Raw genomic sequence first — 12,575 nt, forward strand, 5'->3', positions numbered from 1 at the left:
AAACTCTCACACACTGTGGTTGTTGCTGTGCATAAAGTTCTCCTGGTTCTGCTCCTTCCACTCAGCATCAGGTCATATAAGTCCTTCCAGGCCTCTCTGAAGTCTTCTTGTTCATCATTTCTTATGGCACAATAGTACTCCATTACATTCATATACCATAATTTATTCAGCCATTCCCCAATTGATGGACATCCCCTTGACTTCCAGTTTTTGGCAACTACATAGAGTGCTGCTATAAATATTTTTGTACATGTGGGACCCTTTCCCATTTTTATGATCTCTTGGGGATATAGTCCTAGTAGCGATATTGCTGGGTCAAAGGGTATGCACATTTTTGTAGCCCTTTGGGCATAGTTCCAAATTGCTCTCCAGAATGGTTGGATGCGCTCACAGCTCCACCAACAATGAATTAGTGTTCCAACTCTCCCACATCCTCTCCAGCATTTATCATTTTCTTGTTCTGTCATGTTTGCCATTCTTATAGGTGTGATGTGGTACCTCAGAGTTGTTTTGATTTGCATCTCTCTAACCAATAGTGATTTAGAGCATTTTTTCATATGATTATAGATAGCTTTAATTTCTTCCTCTGAAAATTGCCTGTTCATATCCTTTGACCATTTATCAATCGGGGAATGACTTGTATGATTATACATTTGGGTCAGTTCTCTATATATTCTAGAAATGAGGCCTTTATCCCCGAGCTTAGCTGTAAAAAATTTTTCCCAATTTACTACATCCCTCCGGATTTTGGTTGCATTGGGTTTGGTTGTGCAAAAACTTCTCAGTTTAATGTAATCAAAGTTATCCATTTTGCATTTCATAATGCATTCTATCTCTCCTTTAGTAAAGAATTCTTCCCTTCTCCATAGATCTGATAAATACACTATTCCTTGCTTCTCCAGTTTATTCATGGTATCAATCTTCATACCTAAATCATGTACCCATTTGGACTTTATTCTTGTGTACGGTGTCAGGTATGGGTCTATGCCTAATTTCTGCCACACTGTTATCCAGTTTTCCCAGCAATTTTTATCAAACAATGAGTTCTTATCCCAGAAGCTGGGGTCCTTGGGTTTATCAAACAGAAGGTTGCTATATTCCTTGCCTACTGCATCTTGAGTGCCAAGTCTATTCCACTTGTCTACCTCTCTGTTTCTTAGCCAATACCAAGTGGTTTTGATAATTGCTGCTTTATAGTACAGTTTAAGGTCTGGTAGCGCTAGGCCACCTTCCCAGGCATTTCTTTTCATTAGTCCCTTTGATATTCTGGACCTTTTGTTTTTCCAAATGAATTTTGATATTATTTTATCCAGCTCTAGAAAGTAATTGTCTGATAGTTTAATTGGTATGGCACTAAATAAGTATATTAATTTGGGTAGAATTGTCATTTTTATTATATTAGCACGGCCTACCCATGAGCAACTAATGTTTTTCCACTTACTTAAATCTGACTTTATTTGTGCAAAAAGTGTCTTGCAACTGTGTTCATATAGTCCCTGGGTTTGTTTTGGCAGGTAGACTCCTAAGTACTTTATACTGTCTACCCTAACTTTAAATGGGATTTCTCTTTCTATCTCTTGCTGTTGAACTTTGTTGCTAATATATAGGAATGCAGAAGATTTGTGTGGGTTTATTTTGTACCCTGCAACTTTGTCAAAGTTGTTTATTAATTCAAGTAATTTTTTACTTGAATCTCTGGGATTCTCTAGGTAAATCATCATATCATCTGCAAAGAGTGATAACTTAGTTTCTTCTTTGGCTATTCTAATTCCTTGAATATCTTTATCTTGTCTAATTGCTACAGCTAACATTTCTAGTACCATATTGCATAATAGTGGTGATAATGGACAACCTTGTTTCACCCCTGATCTTATTGGGAATGCATCTAGCTTATCCCCATTGCATATAATGCTTGCTGAAGGTTTTAGATAGATACTGCTTATTATTTTATGGAAAGTTCCCTTTATTCCTACGTTCTCCAATGTTTTTAGTAGGAATGGATGTTGTATTTTGTCAAAAGCTTTTTCTGCATCTATTGAGATAATCATGTGGTTTTTGTTAGCTTTGTTGTTGATGTGATCGATAATGCTAATAGTTTTCCTAATATTGAACCAGCTCTGTAGTCCTGGTATGAATCCTACCTGATCATAATGTATTAATCTCGTGATAAGATGCTGTATTCGTTTTGCTAAAATCTTATTTAAAATTTTTGCATCTATATTCATTAGGGAAATTGGTCTATAATTTTCTTTCTCTGTTTTGTCTCTTCCTGGTTTGGGTATCAAAACCATATTTGTATCATAGAAAGAATTTGGGAGGACTCCTTCTTCCCCAATTTTCAAGAATAGTGTATGTAGTATTGGAATTAACTGTTCTTTAAATGTTTGATAGAATTCACTTGTGAATCCATCTGGCCCTGGAGATTTTTTCCTAGGGAGTTCATTGATGGCTTGTTCAATTTCTTTTTCTGAGATGGGGTTGTTTAAGTATTCAACTTCCTCTTCTGTTAATCTGGGCAATTTGTATTTTTTAAAATATTCATCCATCTCATTTAGATTGTCGAATTTGTGGGCATAAAGTTGGGCAAAGGAGTTTCTAATTATTGTTTTAATTTCCTCATCGTTGGAGGTGAGTTCACCCCTTTCATTTTTAATGTTAGTAATTTGGTTTTCTTCTTTCTTTTTTTTGATCAGATTAACCAAAGGTTTATCAATTTTATTAGTTTTTTCATAAAACCAACTATTGGTTTTATTTATTAATTCAATAGTTTTCTTTATTTCAATTTTATTAATCTCTCCTTTGGTTTTCAGTATTTCTAATTTGGTATTTACTTGGGGATTTTCAATTTGTTCTTTTTCTAGCTTTTTCAACTGCAAGCCTAAGTCATTGATCTCCTCTTTCTCTATTTTATTTATGTAAGCATTCAGAGATATAAAACTTCCCCTAATAACTGCTTTTGCAGTGTCCCATAAGTTTTGGTATGTTGTCTCACTATTGTCATTCTCTTGAATGAAGTTGTTGATTGTTTCTATGATTTCTTCTTTAACCCAATCCTTCTTTAGAATTAGATTATTTAGTTTCCAATTGATTTTTGGTTTCTCTTTCCATGGCCTTTTATTACATGTAATTTTTAATGCATTATGATCTGAAAAGGATGCATTGATTATCTCTACCTTTCTGCACTGGATTGTGAGATTTTTATGTCCTAGTACATGGTCAATTTTTGTAAATGTTCCATGTACCGCTGAGAAAAAGGTATATTCCTTTCTATTCCCATTTAATTTTCTCCAAAGATCTATCATATCTACCTTATCCAGAGTTTTATTTACCTCCTTAACCTCTTTCTTGTTTATTTTGAGGTTGGATTTATCTAGTTCAGAGAGGGGGAGGTTGAGGTCGCCCACTAGTATAGTTTTGCTATCAATTTCTTCCTTCAACTCCCCCAACCTCTCCTCTAAGAATCTGGATGCTATACCACTTGGAGCATACATGTTTAGTAATGATATTGCTTCATTGTCTATGGTGCCTTTTAGTAGGATATAGTTTCCATCCTTATCCCTTTTGATTAGATCTATTTCTGCTTTTGCTTTGTCTGAGATTAGGATTGCTACTCCTGCCTTTCTTACATGAGCTGAGGCACAATATATTCTGCTCCATCCTTTGACCTTTATCTTATGTGTATCCCCCCGTTTTAAATGTGTTTCTTGTAAGCAGCATATTGTTGGATTATGGCTTTTAATCCATTCTGCTATCCGTCTCCGTTTTATGGGAGAGTTCATCCCATTCACATTCACAGTTATGATTACAATCCGTGTATTTCCCTCCACCCTCTTTCCCACCATTTGTGCTTTTAACTCTCCCGTCTCCCTTCCCCTCCTCAATAGTATTCACTTTTCTCCCCCTCCTCCTGCAGCCTTCCCCTCCTTCTTTTAGCCCCCCTCCCTTTTACTCCCCTTTACTCTTATTGCTTCTTTCCTCCCTTTTAGCCACCCTTCCCTTTCTTCCCTCTTCCCCTCCTACTACCTATAGAGCTAGTTAGGATTATCTACTTAAGATTATTGTTCCCTCCTTTGAACAAATCAGATGAGAGTACCTCTCAAACAATGCTCATCTCCCTCCCCTCCTTCCCTCTACTATAGTTTTGTACTTCTTCCTGTGATATAATTTGCCATTTTCTGCTTCCCCCTTTCCACACCTCCTATTACATTCCCTTCTCATACTTAAATCATATTTTTGACATGACATCATTTACTTTATGCCCGTTCCCTCTACATATATCCCTTTTATCATAATAGCTGCACAGTTCTCAAGATTAACAGGTATCATCTTCCCTTATAGGGAGGTAAACAGATTGCCCTAATTGAGTTGCAAGTTTTTGTTTTTGTTTTTTCCCCTCTGTTTACCTTTTTATGATTCTCTGGAGACCTGCATTTGAAGATCAAATTGTCTATTGAGTTCTCGTGTTTTGGTCAGGAAGCTCTGGAAATCCCTTATTTAGTTGAATGACTTTCTCCTTGCCTGAAAAGTTATGCTCAACTTTGCTGGGTAGTTGATCCTTGGTTGGAGTCCCAACTCCTTTGCCTTACGGAATATTGGGTTCCAATTCTTTCGATCTTTTAACGTAGAAGCTGCAAGGTCCTGTGTGATCCTGACTGTGTGACCTTGATATTTAAATTGTTTCTTTCTGGCTGCTTGTAGTATTTTCTCCTTCACTTGATAGCTCTGGAATTTGGCAACTATATTTCTTGGGGTTTTGAGTTTGGGATCCCTTTCGGGAGGGGAACGGTGGATTCTTTCGATGACTATTTTGCCCTCTGAGTCTAGTACTTCTGGGCAGTTTTCCTTGATGATTTCCTGGAAGATATTGTCCAGACTCTTTTCTTCATCATGAGTTTCTGGCAGGCCAATAATTCTTAGATTTTCTCTCCTGGATCTATTTTCCAGGTCAGTTGTTTTTCCAATTAAATATTTTACATTTTCTTCTACTTTTCATTCTTTAGATTTTGTTTGACTGATTCTTGTTGCCTCATTGAGTCATTAGCTTCTACTTGCCCAATTCTAATCTTGATCGTATTGTTTTCTTCAGTTAGCTTTCGCATCTCCTTTTCCATCTGGCCAATTTTTCCCTTTAAGGAGCTATTTTCTCCATTTAATTTTTGTACTTCTTTTTCCATTCGACCAATTTTCCCAGTTAGGTTTTGGGTTTCCTTTTCCATCTGATCAATTTTCCCTATTAGGTTTTGAGTTTCCTTTTCCGTTTGATTAACTCTTCCTTTTAGGGAATTATTCTCTCCAGTTAGTTTTTGAACTTCCTTTTCCATTTCTTCAATTTTCTTTTTCAGGGTGATGTTCTCATCAGTGAATTCTTTTTTTATAGTTTTAAAATCATTGGCCAGTTTTTCTTTTATATCCTTCTTCAGACATTCCAGGTAATCTAGTTGTGCTTGCGAGAAATTCATAGTTCCATCTGAGGTTTCAGATGGAAGTACAGTCTCAGCTCTGACCTCTTTGGTGTTTGTGTTTTGGTCCTTATCCCCATAGAAAGATTCTATGGTTTTTTCACTTTTCGTCTGCTTTTTCCGATTCATGATGTTGGCTGAGTGTTGTAGCTTTTGGTTCTTTCAGTTAGAAGATACAGATCTTTTAAGTTGAGTTGATGTTTGTCTAGGCTAAAAGCAGGCTTTTTTGTTGTTGTTGTTGTTGTTGTTGTTGTTGTTGTTTCCCAGATCAACCCTGGGGTTAGCTTGATAGGTGTGTGGGAGGTGTGGTCTGGTCTCAGGATATCTCCTCAGCTGGCCTGAGGCAAAGGCAAGGTCCGGGGATGGTGATCCCAGCTTCCCTATTGTCTTCCCTTTCCCCTGGAGGGCTGGGGCACGCCTAGAGGCTAATGCGTGTTCCCGCCTCTCCTGGGGCTCGTCTCCCGGGCTGAGGCTTGCTTGGGTCTCAGTGCGAATTTTCTCTGCCCTGGGTCGTCTGTCCCTCCAGATAGCCTCCACCACGGTGGGAAGAATCCCCCTTTGCCACTTTTCCAGCCTGTGGTGTTATGAGACCACCCGCCCCCTTCTGCTGTTCCCACTGATCCAGGATTAATCTGGGGAAGAATTTTATGGTTCCCTCACGGTCATCGGGGGGGAGGGGAGAGCACTTACTGATCACTCCGCCATCCCAGCTCCTGGATGTTCAAATAGTGACCCACTGAAGTCCCGTCTTTAGGCTGAAGATTTCAAAGGCTGTTGCGCTGATATCGTTGGCTCAGCCTGGCTTATCTCCTGCTCCGCTGGTCTCGCCCGCCACTCTCGGGCCCCTCGGGTCGCCTCCGCCCTGCTGCGCTGACCGCGCTGCGCTGTGCGCCGGGGTCTTACCCCCGCGGAACAGATCCCTCCCGTGGACCTTCCAGTCCAGCCTGGGCTCCGAATCTGTCAAAGTCCGTCTCCCACTGGATTCTACACCTCCAAAGTCTGGTCAGACTCTCCCCCCAGAGATATCCAAAGGAGTTTTTCCAGGAGCTTAGGTGAGTCGTTGCTTTCACTCCGCCATCTTGGCTCCACCTCCCTTCCCTTATAATTTCTTGAAAGATGATGTATTGGCTCTCCTTTTTGATCATGGTTTTTAAGTTGTCCAATAATTTTAAAACAATCTCTCCTGGATTTATTTTCCAGATCAGCTCTTTTTCCAATAAAATATTTTACATAGTCATCTCTTCTTTCATTATTCTGATTTTGTTTTGTAATTTCTTATTTTCTCATTAAACCATTAGCTTTCATTTACTCCATTCTAATTTTTAAGGAATTTTTTTAGTGAACTTTTGGACAATCTTTTTCATTTGGTCAATTCTATTTTTTAAGGCATTCTTCTCCTCATTGTCTTTTTGAACCTCTTTTTACCATTTGGCCTGATATATTTTTCAAGATAATATTTTCTAAATTTTTTTGTGTCTCTTTTATCGAGCTGCTGATTCTTTTGTAATGATTTTTTTTTGTGCATCTCATATAAGGATTTTTGACGTATAATGCACATGTTAAGCAAGAAAAATTGTGGAAAAAAATATATCCCAAAGCAACTGGATTTTAGAATTATGAAGTTTTTTAATTGGATGCATTTTCCATTTTATAATTCCCAATTTAAAACTTAAAGTGGTTCTGTGGAAATGTGCATGTGTAGTGATATTTATATGCTCCTAGGTAGAAATGAACAAAAGGGGCAAATTATATTATTTTTTCCATGCAATTTGCTAGTTTTGACAATGGTTTCCTGCTTTCTCAAAAATTGTAATAGAAATCATATAATCGTAGTACAATAGAGCTGGAAAGATCTGTAATGATTATTTAGTCCAAACTCCTTGTTTTTTCACATGAGACACCTGAGAGTGTGAAAAATGAAATGACTTGCCCAGTGTCACAAAGGTAGTTAAATAATAACTAACTCAGATAACTGAGACAAGCATAAAACCCAGGTATTTTTATATTTAGACCAGTGATCTTTCCATAGGACAGAATCCTGAATTATTAGGTTGCAAAGGACTTTGGAAGTCATTTAGTCCAACATAAACATAAATACCTTTTACCACATACAAGAAAATCTCTTCTTTATATTTCATTTGAAGACCTCTAGTACAGATGAATAATTTTCATCTTGAGAGTCCATTCTAATTTTAGACAGCTTTCATTGTTAGGCAGATTTTCCACCACCACCACAATTACATAGAGTATAAAACTGCTTCTAAGTTATGTGTGACTACTATTGCAAAATATTTTCTCTGTAGCCAAGCAAAACAAATTAATCCCATTTTCACCTTAAAGCCCTTCAAGTGATTAAGGACAGCTATCATTTCCCCAAAAACCTTTCCTCCCTCAAGCTAAACATCTACAATTCATTTAACAGATTTCCATACGACATAGTCTCCAGTTTTCTCCTGCTTGTCCCTCTCCTTTAAAAAAAAAAAACAATACATTTTGAAATGGTCCCATTACTCTAGATGTGGTCAAAAAAGGAAAGACTTCTATGTGTAGCCTAAGATGATATTCCTTTAATTTATTTTTTAATTTTTTGGCCACCCTTCTTACTAATAACTGAAATTGAGCTTACTAAAACCCTAAATCTTTTTCACATTGGTTTTAAATTTTTCTAGTTATGCTTCATCTGAAATATGTTTGTTTAGATAATTCTTTGATGCCATGTGTAACACTTTACATTTATTCTTATTAGCTTTTCTCTTTTTGTACTTGACTCCTCACTGTAGTATGTGGATAACTTTGTGCATATGCTCTGTTATTTTAACATTGGCTGAAATTTTGAAGAGAATACGTTCTATATCTTCATAGAAGTCTGATCAAATGTTACAGCCCAAATCATGAACAGTAAAAGGTCAAAGACATATCCTAGTGGAAGAGTGGGAAACCTGTGGCTTTGAGGTCATATGTGGCCCTCTGAATCTTTGGGTATGACCTTTTGACTGAGTCCAAGTTTTACAGAACAAATGCCCTTATTAAGGTAATTTGCTCTGTGAATTTTTGATTCAGTCAAAGGTCTGAACTTGAGGACCTAGGGGACCTGTGGCCTCAAGGCCTCAGGTTCCCCACCTCTCTCCTCTTGGCACTCCTTTCATCATGACCTTAATCCATTATTCCTTACTATATGGTCCAGCTTTTTGAAAATTCTCAGTGCCCTGAACTGCACTGTCCTGCTTATGATATGATCCAGAAGGATAGCATTATCAGCACTGTCAATTGCTTTGCTAATAGAAAGTTACAATCTGTATTTTTCATACATAGTCATATTTTAATCCCACTCAGTGGAATCAGACTTCCTTATCTCTCAATCTACCATGCCTAACCATGCTGATTAGAGATCAATAGGGGTCACAAGTTGCCAGGTATAGGGCCATCTTTAAATGATCCCACCACAAGTCCTACACACTAAATTCTCAGTATGATCTGATTCCAACAGCGTATCTTAAGGATACTTGTGAATTGCCATTGGCACTTCTGCTTCACCCTAATGACCACCATGTGTATCAATCTATACTACAGTTAAACTCTGTTGTTTTATTTCTCCTAATTAGAATATGAGCTCTTAGAAGACTGCATTGTGTTTATTTTCTATTTGTATTACCCAGTTTACCATAGTGCTTGGCACATGGAAAAACACTTAATTAAATGCTTTTCTATTCTACCCTCCATTTAGCATTTAAAGTCCTTTGTAAGTGGTGGTTCAGTTGATAAATGATCAGAGGAAATGAACAAGCAGTATTCAGAAGAAATCAAAACTCAATAGTCACATGAAAATTGACCTTAAACTACTACTGATTTGAATAATGCAAATTAAAATAATTCTAAAGAACCATCCTATATCAATCAGATTGGCTAACATGAAAGAAAAGGGAAATGACAAGTACTGGAGTGGTTGTACAAAAACTGGGACACTAAAACACTCTTTGTGGAGTTGTGAACTACTCAAACCATTCTGGAGAACCATTTGGAATGATAACAAAAGGGATATAAAATGGTGAATACCCTTTGACCCAACAATGACACTAGTAGGTATGTACCCCAAAGAGATTGAAGGAAAGGGGAATGAATGTATATATTGTGAAAAATTGTGGCAACTCTTTCTGTGGTAGCCAGAATTGGAAATTCAGGGGATGCCCATCAACTAAGGAATGGACAAACCTATTGAGGTACATTAGTGTGATGTAATGCTATTATGCATAAGAAATGATAAGCTAAATGTTTCAGTACATCATGGGACGACATACATGAACCCATGCAAAGTGAAGTGAGCAGAAACAGATTATTGTACCCAATACCCTATGTATTGTAACAACAATATTGTGGACTGATCAACTTTGAAAGACTCTGAGCACTCTGATCAAGACAATGACCTAAGAAAATTCCTTAAGGTACATGATAAAAAATTCTATCCACCTCCAAAAAGAGAACTGATGAACTCTGAATGTGATTGGATCACATTCTACCTCACAGTTCTGGGAGAAGGTCCTTATTGAAAAGGAAGGTAAATAAATGCAACTACCAAGGGAAAAAGTGATTAATTCAGTTAGCCAATGTTTAGAGGTTCTTTTTGTTTAACACAGAGAGAAGACTGTTCTTAAGGGTTAGAGAAAAATAGAGGAATAAAGATGTATCCCTAAGAATTTTTTAAAGTAACACAAAGGAAAACAATGTAAATAGAATTTAAAGAGAACAAATAAAAGTGAGCATGGGTGAAATTTCATGGAATAATATGTCTCTATACTTCTTACAGGTGAATTGATTTATTGGGGGAAATGGAATTGAATTAGGAGGGAACAGTCAATAGGGAATTGTTGACACAACCATTCTAAGTCTAAAAATGATAGTAGAGGGATCAGAATTCATAGAGTCTTTTGTCATTAATACATATAAAGAGGTAAGGAAGAGTGTGTTGTCAGAAAATTGGATAGTGGTAAAAGAAAGAGATTGAGTCTGGAGGACTAAAAGAGGTGAATGTCATGTCTTCTGTGGGAAGATGTCCCAATGAAGTGTACTTTTATGAGTGAAAAGTTGGTTGGCTTCAATAAGGAACTGGAATATCATAATGGGTTTAATATTGGGATAGATGATGCAGCAAAAGGCCACCTTTAATAAAAACAACAAAAATTAATACATCAATAAATGAAGAAAAAGTTTTTGAGAAAATGCAACACCCATTCCTATTTAAAACATTGGAACGCATAGGAATGAATGGAGTTTGTCTTTAAACTATGTCATATTTTTGTAAAAAAAATAAAACAACAACGGTAAACAAGCAAAAACAAAAATAACAGTAAATTGTAAGTCTGTGCCATAAAACCAATAGTCAAACAAGGATGTTCAGTATCACTATTATTAGTCAACATTGTACTAGAAATTCTAGCTATATCAATGAAAGAAGGAAATGAAATCAAAGGAAAAAAACAACAGGAAGCATGGAAGCAAAATTATGATTTTTGTAGAGGTTATGATGTTGTACTTATGGAACATTAAAGAACCAACTAAAATGAGTTAAGATAAAAACATTTTCAAAGTTGCAGGATAGAAAATAGACCCACATAAATCAACAGCATTTCTATATATTTCCAAGAGATAGAAAGAGACATGTAAGATGCTTGGGAGTCTATATGCTAACACGTACCCAGTAGCTGTATGAACAGAATTAAAACATACATTTCCTACAAATAAAGATAGATCCAAACAGCTTGAGAAATAACTGCTCACACATAGTCTGAGTTAATATAAGAAAAATGATAATGGCAACTAAATTGATTTACTTATTCAGGTGGTTGTTGTCCTTCATCTTCAAAGAGGACCAAAATGACATCACGAAGATAAAGTGAAATTTCAGTGTGTCTGACTGTGACTGATTAGAACAATGTGAGCTTGGAATACTCTACTACAGATTGAGTGCAGACAGTCTGTGTGAATATTAGGGGTGGATACGCTAAATTTGTGCATCCTATATTTCCTTTGTACTGTCTCAATTCTGCTTTGCTCAAAGAGCACAGCAACCTTTCTGATGTGGGGACACCATGCTGAGCAGTCCTGTGCTAGTGTCTCCCATGTTGCACAGTCAAATCCAAAGTTCTTGACAGAGATCTTGAGAGTGTCCTTGTATCTCTTCTTCTGGCCACCATGTGATCACTTGCCCCAGGCAAGTTCTCCATAAAATAGAATTTTTGGCAAGCTTACATTTTGCATTTGAACAACGTGGCCAGCCTTTGGAGTTGCACTCTCTGAAGCATAGTTTTAAGGCTTGGCAGTTCAGCTCAAGAGAACACTTCAGTGTCTGGTAACTTATCCTGCCAAGTGTTCCTCAGAATCTTTCTAAGACAGTTCAAATGGAAATGATTCAGTTTCCTGGAATGGTGCTGGTAGACTGTCCATGTTTCATAAACATATAATAATGATGTCAGCACAATGGCTCTGTAGATCTTCAGTTTGGTAGTCAGTCTACTACCTCTTGTCTCTTTTTTTCAGAGCCTTCTAAAGACTGAGCTAGCAGTGGCAATGCATGCATCAACCTCATTATCAATGTGTACATCCCTAGAAAGCACATTACCAAGGTAAAAGAGCTTATCTTGGTTGTAACTGATGGCTTCACTTATATGTGGTGTGCAAAGCACCTGTGTTTTCTTGGTGTTAATTATTAGGCCAAAATACATCCAGGCAGCAGAGAATTGATCCATGCTTTGTTTCATCTCAGCTTCAGAGGTTGCATTGAGTGCACAATCATCTGCAAACAGAAAATTATGCACCAACTCTCCCTCCACTTTGGTCTTGGTTTGTAACCTTTTCAAAATGAAGAAGTTATGATCAGTATGGTAGTTGACCTTGATGCCATGTTCATCATCATTGAAAGCATTTGACAACATGGTTGAAAAGATCATGCTAAAAAAAACATGAGAGCAAGCACACAGCCTTGTTTCACTCCATTGGTAACTGGGAGAGCATTGCCCATTTTCCAGAACCCAGACAAACGTGCCATCATGAAATTGACATACAGTATTCTCCAGGCAACCAAATTTTGACATAAGTTTCCATGAGCCCTCATGACTAACAATG

This window comes from Notamacropus eugenii, chromosome 2 (genome assembly GCF_028372415.1).
Source record: "Notamacropus eugenii isolate mMacEug1 chromosome 2, mMacEug1.pri_v2, whole genome shotgun sequence".
NCBI classification, from domain to species: Eukaryota; Metazoa; Chordata; class Mammalia; order Diprotodontia; family Macropodidae; genus Notamacropus; species Notamacropus eugenii.